This window comes from Mustela putorius, unplaced genomic scaffold (assembly GCF_011764305.1).
Source record: "Mustela putorius furo isolate JIRA1106 unplaced genomic scaffold, ASM1176430v1.1 tig00003909_pilon_pilon_pilon, whole genome shotgun sequence".
Lineage (NCBI taxonomy): Eukaryota > Metazoa > Chordata > Mammalia > Carnivora > Mustelidae > Mustela > Mustela putorius.
The window spans coordinates 36,279,317-36,306,786 of NW_025422057.1; the positions used below are offsets into that span (position 1 = coordinate 36,279,317).

Genomic DNA, 27,470 nt, shown 5'->3' on the forward strand with positions numbered 1-27,470 from the left:
TAATCCTGTAGCAGATCCACAAGATCATGGGTCATGCTGTGACCAGGTCAGGCACAGAATGTCTCAGTAAGAGAGGAGTCTGTGTATGCTATTTTAAAAATGCATGTGTTCTGTGTTTGTGACCTGTAGGGTCCTTGAGTGGGGGCCCCCTCTTGCTCAGGCATAAGGATAGAATCAGAATTAAGGATTATTTTGCAGTGAAAGGACTTGAGCCACAATGAGATTAAGAATTTTGTTCAGAGTGACACAGACAGCTAATTAGAGAAAAGGTTTATAATCCCAGCCATCTCATTCTGAAGCCTGTGCTTTTAGCCACTTTGAAATATTTCTGCCTTATGCACCCCTGCATTGCTGTTCCTATATTTTATATCCCTGTGAACACACAGTCTTCGGGCCACGGGAAGCCACAGACAACCACGGGAAGCCACAGACAAGAGTAAATGTTTGTTCAAGACAATTCTGCTATAAACACGTGTGTCCATATTCCGCTCTTTTTCTGGCACACATTGTTCATTATTGATGGTCATTCATTAATTCAACATAACTGCGCACCTACTATCTTCCAGGGACTCTTCTAAGTTTTGAGGAAGTTAGCAGGGGACACAGAGACAAAGTCCCTCCCCTCAGAGAGTTTATAATCTATAGGAAGGAAAGAGATCATGAAAACATATGTACAGACTAGATCACTGAATTGTAATCATTTTCTTTTTTACCAAAGAAATTTTGATCTTAGGCAAAAATTACCTAGAACACGAATACTGTATATATATCAACATATCAAGAAGAATACTGTGTGGTGGAAACAAGCGCAGAGCCCAGAGACCTCTCCCCTGGCAGTCTTCTGTCGTCTGCCTCATCCCCCAGCACTTATGGAGGGCCCACTAAAGAACACAGTTTGAAAACCATTGATCTAGAATATCTGTTGTCAAGGAAACATTAAAAAAAAAATTTCTCCCAATCCAGAAACTTCTCCACAAAAGGTAGAAGAGAAGGAAAATAATTTTCTTACTGAATTAGCATTCAACCCAAACATGATGCACATCACAGAGGGTCACCAAAAGATTGCAAAGACAGAAAGAGATCTCATCTTCTGATAGAGCCAAGCAGACACTGCCCTTTACATACATGCCCATGAGACAAACAATAACTAGCCCTCGGGTAAGAAGTCCCGCCAGCAACACTGGTTACAAACAGTTCATCCTTAGATGCACCTGTCAGCTGGAACAACTGTCTGGGTTAGCTGATTGGCTCTATCCAAACACAAATGTCTTCTGTTTTTCTGTGGTCTTATCTTACAGCTTGGAGGAAGGCGCCCATTGAAATTAGGCTCCTATCCTCCCATAGAAACTAGGAAATAGGTGGTCTATTTCCCTCCATGTTTATATTTCAAAAAGATATGTCAGTAGGTCCTTGAGAAAGACATTCCTAGATCACAAGGTTGACAAAAGTTTTATTTAGTTTCTAAAAAGATTGACACACATTTCAATGAGACAGAGAAAGAAAGAATTACTTTTTTTTTTTTTTTTTAAGGTAAATGCTCTAGTAACAGGTTCTGGGGAGGAGTAATCTCTTCCCTTTTCCACAGGGGAAATTAATCTTTTTATTTTTAGTTTGTTCTCTCTACTCCATTCAGATATAGGCAGCGATTTTAAAAATAAAGACAAAAACAGGGGCACCTGGATGGCTCAGCCATTTAAGCGGCTGGCTCTTGGTTTCGGTTTAGGGCACAATCTCAGGATTCTGGAATAGAGCCCCGTGTCAGGCTCCATACCCAGCAGAGAGACTGCTCAAGGATTCCCTCTCTCTCGACTTCTTCTTTCCCTCCACCTACTCATATTGCATGCATGCGCTCTCTCTCTCCCACTAAAATAAATAAATAAATCTTTAAAAATAAAAAATGAAAACGAAACAAAACCAAAACCATTGCTTTCCAACAGAAGGATGTAACTGATGGTTTTGAAGAAATGGGTTTACAGAAAATAAATGCCTTCCCGATCTCAGTTCACATCCATTGGAGTAAAGCAGATGTTTCTGACCCTACAACCAGTCTGTGACAAGCCTGATTCATGCCTTTGACCCAGAGTACCCAAAAGCATTACCCAAAGAGTGAAACTTTTCTTCCTCTGGCTCTGAAGACCCAGAAGTATTACCATATCCCGCGGAACTAGAATAAAAGAGTCCAAAAATGAAGATGTTGGCTTAGAATCATACATTGTTGAAGCCCAAAGGTGTCTTAGAGATCGTACAGTCCAATATTTACCTAAGGGGACACGGATGTCCAGCCAAGGTACATGTGTGTCTGAAGTCAATTAACCTACAAGCTAATGTCTAGAAGAGAACCAAAGAAACAAGTAGGTTATTTCTTGTCTTACAGAGAAGCTCTGCGCCCAGATACACTGTCTCTGGTCTCCAGTGGTTGTGGAATCTGGGAAGAGGTGCAGAAATGGCGCGCAAGAGCAGCTGCATCTGGGATTCAGTGTCCTCTTCGCTCTGCATTGACTGCACCCTCACCCCCTCCCCCATGATGTAAAGCAAGCATGATGAAGCCATTTTGCTGGTAGTGATTATAGAAGACAGTGACATCAAAGAGGCTCTGTCTGAATTTGGAAGCCCAAACACAAAAGAAAACCAAACTGAAACAAGAGAAGGAAACTTCTATAGCATTAAAAACCTGGAAATGCCTGGGGGGTGTCATCCATTCGCCACTTTCATCTTGCAGATGGGAAAGTGGATGAAGAGAGAGCATCTCTCTGCCTCAGCAAGGGAAGGTGGTGAATGGCTTTAAAGGACAAGGAGACCTTGGCTTGTAATGTCAGAGCATTCCAGAATATCTGCAAGGTTGTTCAATTTCACTTGAACTGTTATTTGTTTTCTCTTTACTTTAGTAGTTCATGCCCCATGGGGGAAGTTAGGCTTGTTTGATAAGATGTATATGAACCCACACGTTGTTACCATATTGTATGCCATACGACCAAAGGGACCCACCTTACTGAAGACAGCCTTGACTTATACCTATGCCAGAAGATAAGACTGATTGGTTATTGGAAGATTATAGGATTTTATGGAGGTAAGAGGACATCACAAAGGGTTCCTGATATCTGAACTCAAAACCCAGGGCTTCTCCCCAAGGAACAAAGGGTTTGAATAGCATATCGGGCATCCCAACTTTTAAGACATACACTTGAGACACGATCCCCCAAAGCCTCCTAAAAACCAGTGGGGCTTGTGTTCTAAGACCCACAAGACTCTAATGATCTGAAGCACTGTTCTTATAGGGTTTCTGGGCTCAGACTCACCAACCTGGCTCAGGGGCAGATAATCTGTGCCTTTAAAGCAAAGGAGGCTCACCTGCTTATATTAAAACATCACCCTAAGGGGAAGCATCTAATTTAACATATGCATCTGGAAGCCTGGTGGAACACTCTTGAGGGACAAAGGCTGGCGGGCTCCCCTTTTGCCATGCTCCAGAGCATCAGCACTATTAGAAGGGAGCTTTTACATGAGTCTGTTGCCCCAATTTGTGTGGCTGCCACTTAGAGGACACCTTTTAATTGCCTGGCTCTGGAGACCAAGAGAATTTGCATTCCTGTTTCCATAGGACTGTAATAATTGGTGTCACCAAGAAAAAAGCTCACATCCCTATCTGACACCCCAGCAGTTTTTGCAACTGCTACCGGGGGACACCTCTAAATCACCTAGTTCTGGTGGCCAGTGAGGCTTACTTTCATGAGCCTCCCAGGACTGTAACAAACAGAGAAAGAGTTTTCAAACAGCTACCATCCCCAGGGCACAACAAAAGGCTGCAGACCCAGGGCTCAGTCTTTCTGTGAAGGAAGTCTATTAGCTAATCCATCATGACTATGGCTTGAAAGAACAAGCTTCTAATTAAACATGATAATAGGGGTCAACCCATAAAGCCATATATGTGTGTGTATGTGTATTTGTACATATCTATGGAGCCAACATAGAAGTACCTAACTATGTAAAGCAAATAGTAACAGACCTAAAAAGAGAAATAGACAATAATACAATAATAGTAGGCAACTTTAATACCCCACTTACTTCAATGGATGGATCATCCAGACAGAAAATCAACAAGGAAATATTGGCCTTGAATGATACATTAGACCAGATGGATTTAACATATGTCACAGACTATTCCCCCCAAAAGCAATAAAATATACATTCTTCTCAAGTATACAGGAAATATTTTTCAAGATAGATCACATTTTATAGGCCATAAAAACAGTCTTAACAAATTTAGGAGGATTGAAATCATATTTTACTTTTATTAACATAGTGCTTCCCAAACTTACTTGAATGCAGAACAATATTTTGCAGACATACATATTTACTTACTTATTTATTTATTTATATCCCAAGGACACCAGTTGGAGAAACACTGAATTTGGTGCTCAGGCACATGTTATTATTGCCTTCATCATTCATTATAGACTCTTGAGCTTTTGATAGTAGTGTTAGTTGATAACCTTATGTCTAACATGGGTCACATTTTTTTTTTTTTCATTTGAAGTTTCAAGGGCCCAGGATGGCATCAGGTCACATCCCCTGGAAAGTCTTCTCAAGTTCTCCTGACCCAAACCTGGAAAGGTACTATTCTACAGGGATAGCTGTCTAGTTACATATCACTGCATAACAGATTATCACAAAATTTAGTGACTAGAAACAACTTACTATGGTAGTTGACCAAATTTTGCTAATCAACATTTTCTTGGGATTGGTCTTGCTGTGGCAATCATAGAGCAGCTAGAGCTGGATCATCTGAAGACTTGACTGGGTGGAAGATCAAAGTGATACACTTACTAGGCTGGAAGTTGCTGCTTACTATCAGCTAAAAGTTTTACTAAGCTGACAACCAGATTACCTACTTGTGGTTCCACCAATCGATGTGGGTTTCCTATAGCATGGTGGCTGTGATCTGTGAGGGATCATCTATCCTCTAAGAAATCCAGCCAGAAGCCACAAGGTTTTGTAGGGGAGGAAAAATTTCCCTTCTATTCTTCTACGTTCCATGACTGGTCTAACAGTTAAAATAGCATGAGACAGATTAACATGAGAAAAACAAATTTAATTATGCACGCACTTCTGAAAGCTCTCACAAAGATATGAGACTCAAAAAGCAGCCAGGCAGTTGAGGCTTATATGCCATCCTGAGGAGGAATGGGATAGGGGTCTGGGGCTGCCAAAGAGGAAAATAGGCCATTTATAGGAAGGCAAGAGGAAAAAAATGCTTGGAAAACATCTCTATTGCCCAATTACGCAAATAAGTTTCTTAAGTAAAAAGTTACCTCTTGGGGCACCTGGGTGGCTCAGCGGGTTAAAGCCTCTGCCTTCGGCTTGGGTCATAATCCCAGGGTCCTGGGATCGAGCCCCACATCGGGCTCTCTGCTCCACAAGGAGCCTGCTTCTTCCTCTCTCTCTGCCTGCCTGCCTACTTGTGAACTCTGGCAAATAAATAAAATCTTAAAAAATCTGAACACGGTCATAAAAATTAATTGTATACTACCTTCCAATAGTCCTCACCTGTACTTTGCCTAATCTCTGTAATTTAAGTTTGGAAAAAAAAAAAAGTTACCTCTGATAATAGATCTCTTTCTGCTACAGACCCCTTTTTCAATGTAAGTTTCCTTTATAATTAGGAAATTTATATATATATATATTTTTTAGGCAGTTAAGCAGTAGGTAAAGAGCTTTTCCTGAGTCTGCTGGGTGTTGATTACCTTTAGCTCAAAATAATCCTCACACCAAAGTGGCATATTTTGGGAAACTTGTTCTGACCTCCTTCGGTTTCTTAACATCTAGGGTGAAATCCCTGAACAACACTTCCATTATGTTCCATTGGTCAGACAAGTTACTGAGGCCAGTCTATATCCAAGAGAAAGAAATTAGACTCTACTTCTTGATGAAGGGATAGCAAAGAGCCTGTAACATTTTATTTTATACCTATCAAAACACTTGTTACTTGTTACTTTGTATTACAATTGCTTGTTTACTTTATCTTCTATCCTGTTACATTATCATCTCTTTCAGGATATCATTCTTTTGGGTGTCTTGGTTATTGCTGTATCCTACTAGTTAGGAGTCAATACATGTTTGTTGAACAACCAAATGAATAAGTGAGTGAATAAATAAAGCAAAGAATGTAAGATTGCCTTTACAAAGTTTAACTGTGAAGGAGCTATAGATCTTTGAGATACTTTTACTTTTTTTTAAGTGGAGCCCAACACAGGACTTGAACTCATGACCTGAGACCAAGACCTGCACTAGATCAAGAGCCGGATGCTTAACTGATGGGACACCCAGGGTGCCCCCAAATTTTTTACATTTTTATTTATCAAAATAAAATACATTGGAGCACATGAATAAAGAAAAGAGTTAATAGAGAAATTGAAATTACAAGAGAGAGAATGGATGGTGGGTAGAACCAAGTTCTTTATGAGATCAAAGGGATATGACTCATACCAAGGTGAAAGAATTGGTCTTGGGAAAGGGGAGGATGATCTCTATTAACACATAAAGGAGAAACGGGAGGCTATGTGTGGTACAGATAAGCTTGTGAGCAGAGAGGGAAGCACTGAGGGATTATGTCTAATGTCCAATCCTCTGAAACCATGTAAAATATGGGAAGAAAGTAGCCCTGCATTCTAGCTTTAAATGCTCTTATTTCTTCAGTGACTTCTTCATTTGATATCAGTATATCGTACCAACTATGTCTACATGCTATAGCATGTAGACTGTGCAATAGGCTAGTGATTTCCACTAGTAGTGGAGTGAGCATATCAATTCCCAAACATTTTAAGGTACTTCTCAAACTTGATTATAGAAATAAAAAAATGTGTTTAAACCTCACTCTGGTTATTTAAATATACATTATTTAGAAGTAAAATGAATTTGGGGCAAAATCCTAAACAACTGCCTATCATTCACCCTCCTCGTGACTCCAATACAATATCACATAGCCACAAAGAAATTTAAACCTAACAGTAGCTTCAGAAAGAACACAGAAAATAAATGAGGGGACTTGTTGAATTTGATTAATGACGAATGACACTTTGAAAATAAAATATCTACACTAAATTCTTCCTTTTAGAGCCTAGAGTCAGGAAAAACTTTACATCCTCTAATGAAATCATATTTTTCTTTTTTAATCGGTTAATGAAGTAATGTTATTTTCTTATTCCATCACCAACAATAGCATTGCTTAACTTAGAACTTGATTATAATAATTATCTCATCCTGAGTAACTAATGCATATATACCTCTCCTTTTTGTGTTTTATTTCTGGTGTTTTAAAAAATATTTTTATTGTCTTGCTTATTCAGACTAAGTGTGGAAGTTATTTTAAAATTGCATTGGAAGTAGGCAGGTATACATTAATTTTTAAAGAAATGCTGAACAAAAGTGGTAGAATGATCTGGCCACTAAGATAGTTGATCCATCAGCCCTGAAGCAATGCTCATCTTAATATAATTCCACAAAGCTGAACATGTAAGAAAAATGGATGAAGTAAGACACTGAAATAGTTGCTATAGGTTGTGCAAGAAGTTAATTCATAGAGCCCTCAAGTATAGTAAAATAAAAAAAGTCCTCCAAAATTCTAGACAGCCTTTGAAACAATGCAAAATGACAAATGTTGGTCTGATCCTATAGAATCCATAGATATCCTCCATTCAGTTATAAGTAAAGTAGATTACTTAAGGCTAAGGCTGAAAACTTTGAACATAGAGAAGCAATTAAGGCACATTTCATGGATTTATTTATTTCACAACTATATATTAACTACCATGAATTGAGTATTTTACTGGAAACTAAGGATATATCAAGACAGAAAAAAGACATGAGCTTCACCTCATGGATCTTAGACACTAAAAGAGCCAGATATTTGATAGGAGGGATGGTACACACAGTAGGCTAAATGGTGGCCCCAATGATATGCCCAGGTCCTAATCCCTGGAACCTATGAATATTACCTTATATGGCAAAAGATATGATTCAGTTAAAGTTCTTGAGAGAAGGAACTTATCCTGAATTAGCCAAGTCATCCCTAAATGCAGTATGTGTCTTTATTAGAGCAAGGCTGAGAAAAATAAGACAGATGCACAGAGGAGATGGTGATGTAAAGATGGAGGCAGAGATTGGAGTGGTGGCCACAAGCCAAGGAACACCAAGGAATGTTGATAGCCCCAAGAAACTAGAAGGGACCAAGAGCAAATTCTCCCACAAAGCCTGCAGAAAGAGGGCAGCCCTGTTAACATTTTGATTTCCAGACTCTGGTTTCCAGAACAGGAAGAGAAAAAGTTCCTCTTGTTTTAAGACACCAAAGTGAAGTTAATCTGCTACAGACACTAATGCAGCACATAAATTACTATATAGTTAGAATTTGTGGTAAATGTCAAAAATGAAATGCACAAGATAATATAAGAGTATAACATAGAAATCTACTTCTCATTGAAAGCAGTGGAGTGGGAACCATGGAGAACAATACAATTATAGACTCAGTGGATGGAATTTGGGGTAACTAACCATAGTGTTAGACACAGGCACACATTGCAATGTGGAAAATGCAGAAATAGCAATAATGATAATACATTGCTCTGAACACAATACAGTGAAACTAGAAAACCCCAAAACGGACAGGTTTTTCCACCTGCATACATACATACACACACACACACACACATACATAAGCAATGTGTGTTAAACAATCCTTCAGACAAAGGAGAGATACAGAACAGAACTTTCTAGAATTCCTAGAAAATAGTGAAAACAAAACATATCAGAATTTGTGGGGTATAGCTTTTTAAAAATGCTGAGGAAAATTTCTAGCATTAAATAAAAGTTTAAAATAAAATGGCTAAATGTAGAATTCAAAAAGCAAGATATATAACAGCAAACTATAAAAAAAGCCATCAGAAGGAAGTAATTAATAAATAGAAAGGAAGAACTTAATGATCTAGAAAACAAAACTAATAGCCAATCAATCAATAATAAGCTTTGGGGGGAAAAATCAACAAAATGTGCAGCAATAAATAACTTAACATTTTAAATGGTAATATACAAAATAAGAATAGAAAGACATGGGGCGCCTGGGTGGCTCAGTGGGTTAAGCCTCTGCCTTTGGCTCAGGTCATGGTCTCAGAGTCCTAGGATTGAGGCCCGCATCGGGCTCTCTGCTCAGTGGGGAGCCTGCTTCCCCCTCCCTCTACCTGCCTCTCTGCCTACTTGTGATATCTATCAAATAAATAAATAAAATCTTTTTAAAAAAATAGAAAGACATAACTACTGGTACATATTTTTTAAGTTGTAAGTGAAACCCTATTAAAGACAGAAAATGCAGACCAATTTTCATTTAAAAAATTGAGAATGTTTACAAAAAACTCCTTTTTGGAGTAGTGTTTATGGAGGTCAGAGGTCAAGGGCAGAGCACTAGAATGAGAGTCAGAGACCTGGGTTCCGATTCTGCCTCAGCCACTGCTGAGCTGTGTGGTCTTCAGCTGGTGGATTCACCTCGCTAAGCTTCAGGTTCTTCATTTGTGAAGAAATCTCTCAGACCTCCTCCAGCTCTTAAATTGTGTATGCCCAAATTCTATATTTAAAGGAAACTAAACTATTGTTAGAGCAGCAATAAGTAAAATGAAAGGAAAGGACAGAGGGGAATCAGTTTGACAAATTGTCTAGCATGGAATAGCTAGGCAAAAATATAAGAGAACTGTCCCTAATAATATTCCTCCATTTCCAAAATCACCTTAGCAAAAGAAAGCAGGCTTTCTGAAGTGTGTTGGACCAGGGAAGAACTGAATTCTAAGTATGATGATTTTATCCTCAGACCTCAGAGTTAAGTTCTGGATGCTATTAATTCCCCAATGCTTCTTGAATTTTCCATCCAAGGTACCCCTAACTCTTGATAAGGATGAAAGTCCAGCCCTAAGAGAATAAGGACACAGGGCCAGGACACTGGCAATAAAAGCAAAATGACTTTATAATCTTCTGATTCACTGTAAACTTTGAAATGCTATTGAAATTCCATTCTGTAATATTCAGATGTTTGCCTTAATTATAAGCCTTAGAAAATGCTCTTTGTTTACCCTTTTTTCTCATACTCCCAGTACTCCCCCTGGAGTATCTCAGTGTACCCGTGTGGAAACCAACAACCAGCTGAGAAATAAGACCAGACCACTCATAGGCTGGGCAGAATCCCACAGGGATAAGGATAGAAAGGGAAGCTCCGAGGCAAAATTGTAACTGGATCCTCTCCTGTGCAGTTTGAGAAGTTGTTCTCAGCTTCCACTTAGTCATGCCTGAGACTGTCTCATAGCCAATTAAACCTCCCAAGCTTGTGTTCACACAGCTTGTTCTCAGAAGCAAATCCAATAGTGTCCCTTTGCAGGGTTGAAGGAAATTATAGTTCCAAAGAATGCAAATTATAACCTCTTTGACCCGCCCCCCCCACCCTCTTGTGCTCTCTCTCCCTATTCAAATGTATTTAATTCAACCAGGAAAGTTTCCTACTGAAGTTCTGTTGGGCACTTACTAAAGTATTTTGAGTCCTTTAGACTGACTGCATTCCACCAACAACCTGATGAAGACATGCTTCCGGCCAGCAGAGAACCTACCGAAGGGCCATGCCCTGCTAACCTTGAACAAATTCTGTGGCTTCCAGTTTCTTGACAATAAAATGAAGAGTTTGGACAATTTAACTCTAAGATCTCTTCCACAAGTGGTCACATTTGTGCTAGAGGAATTCTACCTTCAAACCCTATGCAACCTGACCTCCCCACATGCACATAGTGCCCCTGCTTTAGGTAATAGAAATGGGCACATGGCCCAGATTATTGCCAATCATAGGACCCCAATCCCTGATTATGTGAGTCGTCCAAGGAGAGGTCACCTGACCAATTCCAGTGTCATTCCCTGGAATTTTTCAAGTACAAGCTGAGAGAGAGAGGGATGCTCTCTTTCCTCACTGATTTCTAAGCAATTAGTATAAGGCCCTGGAAGCTGCCAGTAGCTGTGACCTATGCCATAAAGGAAAAGTTGTTTGAAAATAGAAGGAAAGTAGACCAACAAGCAGAGATAAGAGACAGGCAGAGAAAAACTGAGTGGTTTTCAAGGCCTTAGTTTTTATTCATTGATATAAAGGTCTTCTGTTTCTTTCTTCTGTTCTAGAAGCTTCTCTTAGTGTTGAGAAAGGCAGGTTCATGCATGTCATTTTTCAACCCCCACTCAGCCTTGGACCTGGAACACTTCCTTACCAAGAGATAAAGAGTTCCCATAGCTGGGGCTGGATTTACCACTTTGTGTAGGAAGAACTTTCCCTATTTCAGACTCAATGTGTACCCCTTTGTCTTGCTGAAGTTAACACAAATGGCACCTGATCAACCCAAATATTGCATCTGTCCCCTGTGGGGAGGAGGTAGAATCCTTCTACTGTAGCATGAAAGGAGTGAGTGCAAGCCAGCTGCCCTGTGTTGGGTGCTAGGAGGAACCTATTGGCCATGGGAGACTGGTGCCAGCTATTGGAGCTGACCTTGGTCTGCCTTTTCTCTGGGGAATGAAGTGATGTTCCCTCTTGGACTCGACTATTGCTTTCCTTGGCGACTCCAATACCAAGATGCAGTGAGTGGAAGTATTTGGACCTATGCTCCTAATAACAGGCAACAAATGTCCTTCGCTTGACTTATACCCCTTCCTATAAATCCCAATTTGGCCTTGAGTAGATTAAGCTAGTCTGCACTTACACTAAAAGAATCCTGACACACATACCTATTCTTCTTTAGTGATTTCACTGCTTCTAGAACTCAGGGGAACTGAGAGAAGGTTCTCTCTACTGGTCATTGAGAGGAGTATTTGTTTTGCACCTGCTTGATGTAGAGGTTAATAAAGATAATATTAATCATAATTACTATCATTTGTTGAGAACTTCCCATAGATCGTATGTTCATATATTAGCTCATTCAGATTCCTACCAAGAAGGTAATATTATAAATTACATTTCACAGATAAGGAAACTGAGGCTTTGGGAGGTTCCATAACTTACTCAAGTTCACACAGTTCATGAATAGTAGAGTTAAAACACAAATCTTCCTCATTTCAGAGCCTTGGTGTTGAGCTACTGCTTTATACTGTACTCAAGGTGCCTATATAAAGTGCTTCCATCATTCTATTGATAATTGGCAATATGAGGGAGTTTGAATAGTTTTCTACAGAAATGGTAGTAACCCTCAGGGAAGAAAACTCAGTGAGCTGGGATGGCACTTTTGTGTAATCACTTTGTCTTTAACTTTTCTGAAAATCAACCAAAGCAAAACCCCCCCAAAAAACAAAATAAAACAAAACAAAAAACACAGTCCTTCACCTTGCCCAAAGAAGTTCCAAGTTTTTGCAGGTTAATATAAATTCAGGCAAAAGGGAAAGAAAGAAGACTCAAAGGGCCATTATTGTTCACAGGCCAAATTCTGTCCTTGTTTAGGGAAATGTTGAAATTAAATATTAGAATCCTGAGCTATTGTTATTTTATTCAAAGTCAATTTTTTCTGTCATTGACTTTTGGAAAGATGACTCTCAAGAGAATATGGAACATCTAGTTAAGTGCTTCCTCTAGGAAGGATTGGGAGTAATCAGAGTGATTTTAAACCAAAGAGATAGCTTTGCTCTGAGCTAAGCCTCCTGAAGTGATCCCAGTGATTTACTGTGCTTTAAGTCTACATCCAAACACAAAGTTAAATTAACAGAATGAGATAAAATTGAAGCATCTGTCTATATATTCCGGCTGTATATGCCTGCATTTGTATATAATATATAATGCTACTATGTGACTTTACAGCTTTGCTATAGCCAATAACTCAACAATAACTTTATGCCAGCTGAGGGGACAATAAATGGCAGACCTCAGTATGTTTTATGTTTTATGCTGCATTAGTGCATTGCTTCAGCCAACTAATGATCCCGACTTCCCAACCTACCTCCTTTATTAATGAATCTGAATTTATAGACCACCTCCTTCTCCTAGAGCGCAGAGCAGCTCCCGTGGCCCATAGTATGTTGTAGCTTCACACCTAAATCAGTCACAGGGACAGGACTTTCACAACTTGGAAACTAACCCACTTAACTTTTTCAGTACTGATAACAGCTTTCTCCTTTGTGACAAGTGAGCTATTTAATTAGAACCCCTCTCTTCCTACCTTTTTCCTTACACTCACTGCAGCTCTAATTGTCTAAATTCTGTTTTTCTCATTAGAATATAAGGCACAAGGGAGTGAGTATTGAGTCAATCTCATTCACAGAATGTGGCAACTTGCCTGGGGCATAGTAGATCCCTAACAGAAAACTGGGTATGGTTTTTACCATTAGGTGATCATAAAAATGCTTGATCACAAGAGCCGTCCATTCAGAAATACAGCTGTGCTCTTAGTATCCCGTGAACACTCATGTATTTCACGCCTATCATGTGCCACCCACCATGCAGGAGGAAACAGATAAGATCGTCTCTTCGCTTGAGTTGCTTCCAGGTTTAGGAGTAATGAACCTATGGTAACAACTCAAATCCAAAGTGAATAAAGAGGGCCCAGCAAGTACTCCAGGAATTCAAAAGAGGTGGATGGATATTGGACGTTACTGTTGCGATCTGGGAAGGAGAAAGGTGGCTTTTAAATGGAAGAAGGAGGATGGCTAGGAATTCAAAGATGGGAAGAAAGGAAGAAACAATCTAGGGGGGGACAGTAGGAACAAAGTCGCACAGGTGTAAAGGTTCAGGATCTTTTCAGGAAGGTCCAGCTGGCAGAAAGTCTGACTTGTCTGTAGGGAGCCGTAGTCATAGTGTGGGGGTGAAGTTGGAGATCTGTGTGGAAGTCTCCTATGTCAGGGCAAGAGTGAGAAGCTGGGGAGTAAATCAGATGCATGCATTATCCTACATAATAGTGGCCTCTGGGAGTTTTAGTCATCCTCAAAGCTTTGTTGTACCTGGGTGACCCAGATTCCCTTTCAGTTGCTCCCTTCAGTATTTCTTCCTAAAGCCAGAGGCCTCGACTTGCTATACTCCCCTCCCCACACTAGCAGTATCATTGCCTTTCTTTTCTCCTTTTTCAAATTTACCAGTAGTTCTCAACTACTGGGTGCCTCCCTGTTTTTTCTGAACTGCTACGCTAGTAGTTTCCTTGGAGATGAGGAAGGGTTCACTGTGGGTCAGGCACAGAGCTGCGAGCCTTATTAAGTTTGGTTTCTTTTGGGGGGGTGGGAGGAGTCAAGATGGCAGAGAAGTAGCAGGCTGAGACTACTTCAGCTAGCAGGAGATCAGCTAGATAGCTTATCTAAAGATTGCAAACACCTCCAAATCCATCGGCAGATTGAAGAGAAGAAGAACAGCAATTGTAGAAACAGAAAAACAACCACTTTCTGAAAGGTAGGACTGGCGGAGCAGTGAATCCAAAGTGACGGGAAGATAGACCCCAGGGGGAGGGGCCGGCTCCCAGCAAGCGGCGGAGCAACGGAGCACAAAATCTGGACTTTTAAAAGTCTGTTCCGCTGAGGGACATCGCTCCAGAGGCTAAACAGGGGCGAAGACTACACGGGGTCAGCGTGGCCTCAGGTCCTGCAGGGTCAGGGAAGGATCAGGGGTGTCTGAGTGTCACAGAGCTTGTGGGTATTGGAATGGGAAAGCCAGCTACAGAGACAGAGCCAACAGTAAGCTCACAGCTCGGGGTTACCTTGAACCGGTCGCAGGCTCGGTGAGCTCAGAGCATGGCCGGAGGTCAGGCAGACGGGAGTTACAGGGCGCTGTTCTCTGAGGGCGCACTGAGGAGTGGGGCCCCGGGCTCTCGGCTCCTCCAGGCCGGAGACCAGGAGGCCGCCATTTGTATTCCCGTCCTCCGGAACTCTACAGAAAGCGCTCAAAGAACAAAAGCTCCTGGAAGCAAACCCGAGCAGATTACTCAGCCCGGCCCCTGGTAAGGGCGGTGCAATTCTGCCTGGGGCGAAGACACTTGAGAATCACTACACCAGGCCCCTCCCCCAGAAGATCAACAAGAAATCCAGCCAAGACCAAGTTCACCTACCAGGAGTGCAGTTTCAATACCAAGGAGAGCGGCAGAATTCCAGAGGAGGAGAAAGCAAAGCACGGAACTCATGGCTTTCTCCCTGTGAATTTTTAGTCTTGCAGTTAATTTAATTTTTTTTTCATTTTTTTCTCTTCTTCTGCTAAAATTTTTTTAACTTTTACCCTTTTCTTTTTTAACGTTTTTTAACTAGCTTATCTAATATATATTTTTTTCTTTTATATACTTTTCTTTATTCGTTTTCTTTTTTTAATTCTTTTCTTTTTTTTTCTTTTTCTTTCATTCTTTTTGAACCTCTTTTTATCTCCTTTCTCCCCCCTCACGATTTGGGATCTCTTCTGATTTGGTTAAAGCATATTTTCCTGGGGTCTTTGCCACCCTTTTAGTATTTTACTTCCTCCTTCATATACTCTTATCTGGACAAAATGACAAGGCGGAAAAATTCACCACAAAAAAAAGAACAAGAGGCAGTACCGAAGGCTAGGGACCTAATCAATACAGACATTGGTAATATGTCAGATCTAGAGTTCAGAATGACAATTCTCAAGGTTCTAGCCGGGCTCGAAAAAGGCATGGAAGATATTAGAGAAACCCGCTCGGGAGATATAAAAGCCCTTTCTGGAGAAATAAAAGAACTAAAATCTAACCAAGTTGAAATCAAAAAAGCTATTAATGAGGTGCAATCAAAGTGGAGGCTTTCACTGCTAGGATAAATGAAGCAGAAGAAAGAATTAGCGATATAGAAGACCAAATGACAGAGAATAAAGAAGCTGAGCAAAAGAGGGCAAACAGCTACTGGACCACGAGGGGAGAATTCGAGAGATAAATGACACCATAAGATGAAACAACATTAGAATAGTTGGGATTCCAGAAGAAGAAGAAAGAGAGAGGGGAGCAGAAGGTATACTGGAGAGAATTATTAGGGAGAATTTCCCCAATATGGGAAAGGGAATGAGCATCAAAATTCAGGAGGTTCAGAGAATGCCCCTCAAAATCGATAAGAATAGGCCCACACCTCATCACCTAATAGTAAAATTTATAAGCCTTAGTGACAAAGAGAAAATCCTGAAAGCAGCCCAGGAAAAGAAGTCTGTAACATACAATGGTAAAAATATTAGATTGGCAGCTGACTTATCCACAGAGACCTGGCAGGCCAGAAAGAGCTGGCATGATATTTTCAGAGCACTAAACGAGAAAAACATGCAGCCAAGAATACTATATCTAGCTAAGCTATCATTGAAAACAGAAGGAAAGATTAAAAGCTTCCAGGACAAACAAAAACTGAAAGAATTTGCAAACACCAAACCAGCTCTACAGGAAATATTGAAAGGGGTCCTCTAAGCAAAGAGAGAGCCTACAAGTGGTAGAACAGAAAGGAACAGAGACAATATACAGTCTACTAGTGGTAGAACAGAAAGGAACAGAGACAGTATACAGTCTACAAGTGGTAGAACAGAAAGGAACAGAGACAATATACAGTAACAGTCACCTTACAGGCAATACAATGACACTAAATTCATATCTCTCAATAGTTACCCTGAATGTTAATGGGCTAAATGCCCCAATCAAAAGACACAGGGTATCAGAATGGATAAAAAAACAAAACCCATCTATATGTTGCCTCCAAGAAACTCATTTTAAGCCCGAAGACAACCCCAGATTTAAAGTGAGGGGGTGGAAAAGAATTTACCATGCTAATGGACATCAGAAGAAAGCAGGAGTGGCAATCCTTATATCAGATCAATTAGATTTTAAGCCAAAGACTATAATAAGAGATGAGGAAGGACACTATATCATACTCAAAGGGTCTGTCCAACAAGAAGATCTAACAATTTTAAATATCTATGCCCCCAACGTGGGAGCAGCCAACTATATAAACCAATTAATAACAAAATCAAAGAAACACATCAACAATAATACAATAATAGTAGGGGACTTTAACACTCCCCTCACTGAAATGGACAGATCATCCAAGCTAAAGATCAACAAGGAAATAAAGGCCTTAAACGACACACTGGACCAGATGGACATCAGATATATTCAGAACATTTCATCCCAAAGCAACAGAATACACATTCTTCTCTAGTGCACATGGAACATTCTCCAGAATAGATCACATCCTCAGTCTTAAATCAGAACTCAACCGGTATCAAAAGATTGGGATCATTCCCTGCATATTTTCAGACCACAATGCTCTAAAGCTAGAACTCAACCACAAGAGGAAGTTTGGAAAGAACCCAAATACATGGAGACTAAACAGCATCCTTCTAAAGAATGAATGGGTCAACCGGGAAATTAAAGAAGAATTGAAAAAAAATCATGGAAACAAATGATAATGAAAATACAACGGTTCAAAATCTGTGGGACACAACAAAGGCACTCCTGAGAGGAAAATATATAGCGGTACAAGCCTTTCTCAAGAAACAAGAAAGGTCTCAGGTACACAACCTAATCCTACACCTAAACGAGCTGGAGAAAGAACAAGAAAGAAACCCTAAGCCCAGCAGGAGAAGAGAAATCATAAAGATAAGAGCAGAAATCAATGAAATAGAAACCAGAAAAACAATAGAACAAATCAACGAAACTAGGAGCTGGTTCTTTGAAAGAATTAATAAAATTGATAAACCCCTGGCCCGACTTATCAAAAAGAAAAGAGAAAGGACCCAAATAAATAAAATCATGAATGAAAGAGGAGAGATCACAACTAACACCAAAGAAATACAAACTATTATAAGAACATACTATGAGCAACTCTACGCCAATAAATTTGACAATCTGGAAGAAATGGATGCATTCCTAGAAACATGTAACTACCACAACTGAACCAGGAAGAAATAGAAAGCCTGAACAGACCCATAACCAGTAAGGAGATTGAAACAGTCATTAAAAATCTCCAAACAAACAAAAGCCCAGGGCCAGACGGTTTCCCGGGGAAATTCTACAAAACTTTTAAAGAAGAACTAATTCCTAGTCTCCTGAAACTGTTCCAAAAAAATAGAAATGGAAGGAAAACTTCCAAACTCATTTTATGAGGCCAGCATCACCTTGATCCCAAAACCAGACAAGGATCCCATCAAAAAAGAGAGCTATAGACCAATATCCTTGATGAACACAGATGCAAAAATTCTCACCAAAATATTAGCCAATAGGATTCAACAGTACATTAAAAGGATTATTCACCATGACCAAGTGGGATTTATTCCAGAGCTGCAAGGTTGGTTCAACATCCACAAATCAGTCAATGTGATACAACACATCAATAAAAGAAAGAACAAGAACCATATGATACTCTCAATAGATGCTGAAAAAGCATTTGACAAAGTACAGCATCCCTTCCTGATCAAAACTCTTCAAAGTGTAGGGATAGAGGGCACATACCTCAATATCATCAAAGCCATCTATGAAAAACCCACCACAAATATCATTCTCAATGGAGAAAATCTGAAAGCTTTTCCGCTAAGGTCAGGAACACGGCAGGGATGTCCATTATCACCACTGCTATTCAACATAGTACTAGAAGTCCTAGCCTCAGCAATCAGAAAACAAAAGGAAATTAAAGGCATCCAAATCGGCAAAGAAGAAGTCAAATTATCACTCTTCGCAGATGATCTGATACTATATGTGGAAAACCCAAAAGACTCCACTCCAAAACTGCTAGAACTTATACAGGAATTCAGTAAAGTGTCGGGATATAAAATCAATGCACAGAAATCAGTTGCATTTCTCTACACTAACAACAAGACAGAAGAAAGAGAAATTAAGGAGTCAATCCCATTTAAAATTGCATCCCAAACCATAAGATACCTAGGAATAAACCTAACCAAAGAGGCACAGAATCTATACTCAGAAAACTATAAAGTACTCATGAAAGAAATTGAGGAAGACACAAAGAAATGGAACAATGTTCCATATTCCTGGATTGGAAGAATAATATTCTGAAAATGTCTATGCTACCTAAAGCAATCTACACATTTAATGCAATTCCTATCAAAGTACCATCCATCTTTTTCAAAGAAATGGAACAAATAATTCTAAAATTTATATGGAACCAGAAAAGACCTCGAATAGCCAAAGGGATATTGAAAAAGAAAGCCAACGTTGGTGGCATCACAATTCCGGACTTCAAGCTCTATTACAAAGCTGTCATCATCAAGACAGCATGGTACTGGCACAAAAACAGACACATAGATCAATGGAACAGAATAGAGATCCCAGAAATAGACCCTCAACTCTATGGTCAACTAATCTTCGACAAAGCAGGAAAGAATGTCCAATGGAAAAAAGACAGCCTCTTCAATAAATGGTGCTGGGAAAATTGGACAGCCACATGCAGAAAAATGAAATTGGACCATTTCCTTACACCACACACAAAAATAGACTCAAAATAGATGAGGACCTCAATGTGAGAAAAGAATCCATCAAAATCCTTGAGGAGAACACAGGCAGCAACCTCTTCAACCTCAGTGGCAGCAACATCTTCCTAGGAACATCGCCAAAGGCAAGGGAAGCAAGGGCAAAAATGAACTATTGGGATTTCATCAAGATCAAAAGCTTTTGCACAGCAAAGGAAACAGTTAACAAAATCAAAAGACAACTGACAGAATGGAAGAAGATATTTGCAAATGACATATCAGATAAAGGACTAGTGTCCAAAATCTATAAAGAACTTAGCAAACTCAACACCCTAAGAACAAATAATCCAATCACGAAATGGGCAGAGGACATGAACAGACATTTCTGCAAAGAAGACATCCAGATGGCCAACAGACACATGAAAAAGTGCTCCTATCACTCGGCATCAGGGAAATACAAATCAAAACCACAATGAGATATCACCTCACACTAGTCTGAATGGCTAAAATCAACAAGTCAGGAAATGACAGATGCTGGCGAGGATGCGGAGAAAGGGGAACCCTCCTCCACTGTTGGTGGGAATGCAAGCTGGTGCAACCACTCTGGAAAACAGCATGGAGGTTCCTCAAAATGTTGAAAATAGAACTGCCCTATGACCCAGCAATTGCACTACTGGGTATTTACCCTAAAGATACAAACATAGTGATCCAAAGGGGCACATGCACCCGAATGTTTATAGCAGCAATGTCCACAATAGCCAAACTATGGAAAGAACCTAGATGTCCATCGACAGATGAATGGATTAAGAAGATGTGGTATATATACACAATGGAATACTATGCAGCCATCAAAAGAAATGAAATCTTGCCATTTGCGACAACATGGGTGGAACTAGAGCGTATCATGCTTAGCAAAATAAGTCAAGCAGAGAAAGACAACTATCATATGATCTCCCTGATATGAGGAAGTAGTGATGCAACATGGGGGCTTATGTGGGTAGGAGAAGAATAAATGAAACAAGATGGGATTGGGAGGGAGACAAACCATAAGTGACTCTTAATCTCACAAAACAAACTGAGGGTTGCTGGGGGGAAGGGGGTTGGGAGAAGGGGGGTGGGGTTATGGACATTGGGGAGAGTATATTGCTTTGGTAAGTGCTGTGAAGTGTATAAACCTGGCGATTCACAGACCTGTACCCCTGGGAATAAAAATATATGTTTATAAAAAATTAAAAATTAAAAAAAAGTTTGTTTTCTTTTAATTCTCTCAATGGGCTAATCACTCAGATACTCCCATCATTCTCCTTTTGGAGATTTAAAAAGAAAGGTCAGACAGCTGGTAAGAATAAGAGATGATTCAAGGTCAGGTGTGCCTGAATCAATAGCTGAATTCAATCACTATACTCTACTGATTCTCTCAAAGAGCTGATTCCTAGCAACTTCCAGTCAAAATGTAGTGCTTTGTCCTTGGTCTTCCATGTTCTCACAATTATCTCTACACAGAGATGGTATTTCATTGATTATATAAAGAGAGATTAACTGCAAATGAATTGGTTTCTTCTGCCTATACACAAAGGACGCCACTTTGGTCCTACTGCTCACACCATCAAATATTATTTTTAAGTCCAAGCAATTTTTCACATCTGAAATACTGCCTTTATTTTCCCCAAACCAAATAATAGCAACTGTCTTGCTTCCAACAAAAATAGAGTGACAGAATTGTGTTTGCTTCTGGTTTTTATTTTTCTAGATTATATCGGAAAACACAGAGGGAAACAATAGTCTCAGAGTATATTAGGCAACAGTGTTAGACAATACATTTCTGAAAAATAGTGGAAACATAGCCCAGCTATATATATCGATTTGGCTAACTTATTTATTCCTTATAAACTAGAAACACAAAAGGCTATCTATAAAATGTAATAACCGACCCGAACATAATACCTGATTTAATGTATTCTCTCAGTCACTGAAATTATCGAGAAATCCAATCCTGAAATAAAGTTTTACTCTTGGAAGCCAAATGTTTTTATATTAAGATAATGTTCTCAGCTGACAAAGCAGATGATACTCACTTTGAATCATAATACAGAATTCAAATATTTACTCTTTAGAATGCAAATTTGTCACAAGAGAGCTTTGTAAATCAAGAATTCTAAGGAATAGGTTAAGGGGTATTCTTGGACTCTCGTGACCAATCATACAGGGACATCAACTTAGCTTTTTCTCTTTTTTTAATTTAAATTCAATTAGCAAACATATAATACATCATTAATTTTTGATGTAATGTTCAATGATTCATTAATTGCATATAACACCCAGTGCTCATCACATCACGTGTCCTCCTTAATGTCCATCATCCAGTTATCCCAACCCCCCCCCCCACCTCCCCTCCAGCAACTCTCAGTTTGTTTCCTGGAGTCAAGAGTCTTTTGTGGTTTGTCTCCCTCTCTGATTTCTTCCCATTCAGTTTGCCCTTCCTGTCCCCATGACCCTCTGTGCTATTCATTATATTCCACATATGAGTGAAACTATATGATAATTATCTTTCTCTGATTATTTCACTCAGCATAATACCTTCCAGTTCCATCCATGTCAATGTAAATGGTAGGTATTCATCCTTTCTGATGGCTGAGTAATATTCTATTGTATATATGAACCACATCTTTATCCATTTGTTTGTTGAAGGGCATCTCAGCTCCTTCCATGGTTTGGCTACTGTGGACAGTACTGCTATGAACATTGGGGTGCAAGTGTCCCTCCTTTTCACTACATCTGTATCTTTGGAGTAAATACCCAAATAGTGCAGTTGCTGGGTCATAGGGTAGCTCCATACTGTTTTCCAGAGTGGCTGTACCAGTTTGCATTCCCACCAACAGTGTAGGAGTGTTCCGCTTTCTCTACATCCTCATCAACATTTATTGTTCCATGTCTTGTTAATTTTAGTCATTCTGACTGTTGTGAGGTGGTATCATGGTATCTTATTACGGTTTTGATGGCATTTCCCTGATGGCAAGGGATGTGGAGCATTTTTTCAAGTGTCCATTGGCCATTTGTATGTCTTCTGTGGCTTTATACCTTGGGATCATGTTACAGTTAGCCATGGAGGAATGGACATACATTTGGAGGGAAAAGAATGGTGAATTTTCTGAAAGAATTTTTTTTAAAGATTTTATTTATTTATTTGTTAGAGAGAGAGAGAGAGTGGGAGAACACAAGCAGGCAGAGAGGCAGGCAGAGGCAGAGAGAGAAGCAGGCTCCCCACTGAGCAAGGAGCCCAATGCGGGACTTGATCCCAGGACCCTGGGATCATGACCTGAGCCGAAGGCAGTGGCTTAACCAACTGAGCCACCCAGGCGTCCCAAGAATTTTTTTTTTTTAAAGAATTCTTTGGAGAGTGTAAGAATGTCCTATTTTATCAGAGTCCAGAGTTGAGATACCCATGGGAAATAAATGACTGATAAAATTTTGCCAGGAATTGCATGCTGGCAGAGGGCTGGGAAGCAAGGTTTTCCAAGGCCCTGACCTGGTTATGGCACCCAAGTTTAAAATCCTACCTGAAGATCTCCTGAGGAATAAGCTTTAATGCCTTAGCCTGACACTTGTAATCACCATGTTCAATATCAAGCACAGGAAATAACTCTGTAAGTATTAATATTGAATAAAACAAATGTTTGCTGAACATCCATCTTTATCCTTCAATTAGCTAAATGTGGCTTAAGCCCCACATTGACAATTGGATTTAGCCCTAATCTTCCCAGATTTCCATTAGTTTCATTCATCTCATGCTTTTCTGCACCTCTTGCTTTTTTTTTTTTTTGAAGATATTTTGTGGTTATTCACAGGCATCTTGAGTTTGATGCTAGTCCATTAATTTTTTATCTTTCTTATTTCTGAATATGTGCCTTTAAGTCTATAATGTTTCCCTGCAAAATACTTGCTTAGCTGCATTCTCATTTTCCTGCTTTGGCATTCCAGTTCATGCTAAATATTTTATAACTTCCACTTAGCTTTCTTTAACCCATTAAGTATTTCAAATCAGGTTCCATAGTTTCCAATTGTATTTGAAGGAGGGAGAAAGTTCTTACTTTGGCTGTTTTTAAAAATCAATCTGTGATTTATTAGATTGTGATTTAAATATATAGCTCATAAAATATTTTGTGGGATTTGTCGAGACTTCCATTGTTGCCTAAAATGTGATCAGTTTTTTAAAAGCTGTTTCATGTTTGTTTAGAAGAATGTGAATTTTCTATATGTTGGGTGCAGGATTTTGTGTGTTTGTATCTATTAAATAAAACTTGCTAATTGTGTTATTTGAAAGGTGTCTAGCCTTTAGTCATCATGGTCTTTCAGTTTCTCAAATTTTCTGAGAAGCTGCATTAATTTCATCTTGCCATTCCCTTAAATATTGCCTTATATATTTTAAAGATGCATTGTTCAGTGAATCCAAAATCACTGTTGCTACACAAGCCATGCGATATGCAACACTTCTGTCTCACAGTGTTTTTAACTTCAAAAATGATTATTATGTTATTAATGCATACTTACATTGATCAACACATTTTAATGACTTCCTACCTGACCATGGATTCTTTTTTGTGTACCTTTTTATTTTTCAGTAATTTCAAAATTATTCATAGAAAAGTTGCAAGTTCAAAAAACCCGCATATACCTCTCACTCAGATCCCACCATTCTTAGCAGGTAACCATTTTTGCTTTCAATGTATTATTTTTCTGAAGGTATCACCTCACATCTGTGGGAATGGTTCTTTTCAAAAGACAAGGGGTAAATAAATACTGGCAAGGATGGGGAGAAAAAGAACCCTGCTACAGTGTTGGTGGGTATGTAAATTGGTATAGCCATTATGGGGAAGAGCATCATGATTCCTCAAAAAAATGAAATACAGAACTACCACATGATCCAGCCATCCCACTCCTGGGTTTGTATCTAAAGGTATAAAATCAGTATTTCAGAGAGATTCCTGCATTCCCATGCTCATTGCAGCATTATTCACAGTAGCCAAGATGTGAAAACAACCTAACTGATCATCTACGGATGAATGGAGTTAAAAAATGAGATTACACACACACACACAGACATGTACACAGGAATATTACTGAGCCATGAGAAAGAAGGAAATTTTGACCTGTGTGACAATATTGGGTGAACCTTGAGGGCATTATGCTAAGTGAAGTAAAGCAGAGAAAGACAAATGCTTTATCAGTTGTTTGTAGAATCTAAAAAAGCCAAACTCGTAGAAACTGAGAGCAGAATGGTGATTCCCAGGGGCAGGGACTTGGGGGGAATGGCAAATATTGGTCAAAGGGTACAAACTTTCAATTTTAAGTACTAAGTCCTGGGCATCTAATTGTTGGGGTCCATTATCAAAAGAATGAGACTGAGACAAAATGAAAGTTATGCAAAGCTTTATTCTATGCCAAGCATTAGAAGTCAGATTGACCGGCCAGGCTGCCTCCAAAGAGGGGTACCCCATCTTGATCTCACAAGCTGGTTTTATAGAGCATAACCGCAGACCTCAAGGTATGTGGCTTCTATTGTTAGGGCGTTTACTCCCAGAACCGATACCCAGAACCAATACCAGGAACTGCTGGGATGTTTAGAACTGCTGGGATGTGCTGGGGCATTTAGAACTGCTGGGGCATTTATTCCTGGAATGAAGCCCATACATGTAAACAACAATATGGCTACCCAGGTAATATGGAGTTGCTCTGATTAAGCAGGTCCTAATAGTTAAACAGGTTTTAACATTAAATCAGCCATAACACTAATGAACAGCATGGTGACTGTGGTTGATGCTACTATAATGTATACTTAAAAGTTGCTAAGAAAGTAGATCTTAAATGTTAGCACACACAAAAAGAAATAGTAATTATGTGAGGGGTTGGAGGTGTTAATTAACCTTACTGTGGTCATCATTTTATACTGTATAAGTGTATCAAATTGTCGTGTTGCATATAAACTTATACAATGTGATATTTCAGTTATTCCCCAGGAAAGCTGGGGTGTAGGGGGAAGAATAACCTATCAGTTTAATGAACGGCTCCTTTACTGGATCTTTTTTAAGTGTTGGGGGAGAGTGGTGTGCTCATTTTGGGGACCAGATTGAAAGTGCTTAATGAAAATTCATTATGTCTACATAGTATGACTGGGACTATCTTCCGGGGGGGGGGGGACCTGCATATGCAGAAAAAGGCATAATAAAAATAATGAATAGAATAATAGAAGGTAATTAATAGAAGGTTTGAAATCACCTAGGTGTCCACCAGAGGAAATGGAAACCAAAATGTGTTCTATGCAAGTGATGGGGGTAATAATGCTGAATGTAAGAAAGTCTGAAGCAGAGTAAGATGTTTAACATGATAACACTTATTGTAAGTGAAGGTACAAGAGTGGATATCTTTGATGGGGAGAGTTGAAACTGGAACCAGGGATGATTAGTAGAGGAAAAAAAATAAATAAAAACAGAGATATATATGGATATATGATACCTTTCCATAACTCAGAATTATGAGTAATCCAATTTGGTGCACCTGAGGTTCATTTTATTAAAAAAAAAAAATAGGTGTAAACACTAAAAGAACACAGTACAAAACCATTTGCTTGGAAGCCACTGGTGCCTATCCCATGGGACTAGGCTTGCTGTAAGTGATCCAGAAATAGCCAGCATTTCCTTGCTTCATTCGCAGACTAATTTGTCTCATTATAGCACTGGCCACTGTTACTAATTTAGGACATGATAAGAGAGAGATCTTCTTAATACCTGAACCATATACTGGAACCAAAATGGGGATCTGGCAGTGGTAACAGTGGAATACTACAGCCAAGCACTTAGCAAAATAAGCCCAGGATATAGACCCGGGAATAAAACTTGGCTCTCCCAATGTTATTGAAGCCTCTCACTTTAGAGAAAATGTTTCAAATGTCAAACTCAGAATCACCAGTACCAACGTTTCATGTCCTACCAAACTTTGTGGAGTTTTCAAGTAGATAGAACACTAGCCAATTTTATGATTACAATGAAAAAAAATTGGACAAATGTCAGCTTCCAGTAACTAAACTTGTTTACTAGTAAGCTTTCCTCCCAAGCTTGTCGCACACAGCTGCAACACTTACCTGCTAACACTCAGCAAGACACCCATCCTCAGAACAGGAAGCTGGGAAACAGGCTCCGGGCTTCTGCCTCCTTTTTGGCTCATCTGTCCCTACTTACCTTCATTGATTTCATGGCATTCCTCTGACCTCTTCCTGCCCCAAATCTGCGTTCTGGTTATCCTTGTCATTTGGTTTAATTGAAACTCATTCCTGGCCTGTTTCTTTTGCCACAGTTGCATAGAAACCTTCAACTCTGAATTTGACCCGCATTACATGGGCCTGCATGTCCCTAAAATAAGTAACTCTACTCATGAATACATTGCAAAATCTGCAACTTCCCAGCCTCACCCAATTTCAAAACCTAATTTTATTCTTCACTGCCCACCATCTGGCCTTAGCAAACTGGCCGACTCTCTTATTTTTTGTGTGTCACAATGCCTGTGTCCTCGAGGGTGGTTTTTTTTTTTTTTTAATTATCAACCCTGGAGAGTTAGGATTTAACTGTGTGTATTTGAGACTGTGTATACCATCTTTCTCTAGAATGATTCCCCACTCTTGCTAGACAGGAAGAAAAGAAAGGGAGAATTTAAAGAACATGCTTCTGTTCCAAGTTTAGACAGCGACCCTAACACACCATGAATAAGGAGTAATCAGACACTCCCCTCTGTCTGGGTCTTAAGAGAAGATAAACCAGTAAAAAATAAAGCCCATGCATGCACACACACGCATAAGCACATTTCTTCCCTTCTATGGTGGGCTCGTGAGAAACTGGGGTTCCAGGAGGAGGGTGGGGTGGAGAGATACGGGTTGGGCTCCTCAGTTGCTTTTCCTGGCTCCCCTTTCAGGGTGATGCTCTGAGCCCACCCTCCCTGCCCATGATCGGAAATACGAGCATCCATACTCCAAGGGTACCATAGCCACTGTAGCCTATAT

The 27,470-nt window shown here is 39.6% G+C and overlaps 1 long non-coding RNA gene across 1 annotated transcript in view; it reads right to left on the reverse strand.

Moving 5' to 3' along the window:
- LOC101677078 overlaps positions 1-26,931 on the reverse strand; it is a 102,876-nt gene extending 75,945 nt beyond the window's left edge. Inside the window, exon 1 of the long non-coding RNA XR_199216.2 lies at positions 26,559-26,931. This is a non-coding gene — a long non-coding RNA (uncharacterized LOC101677078). The remainder of the gene's footprint in view (positions 1-26,558) is intronic.
- Positions 26,932-27,470: the final 539 nt, after the last annotated feature.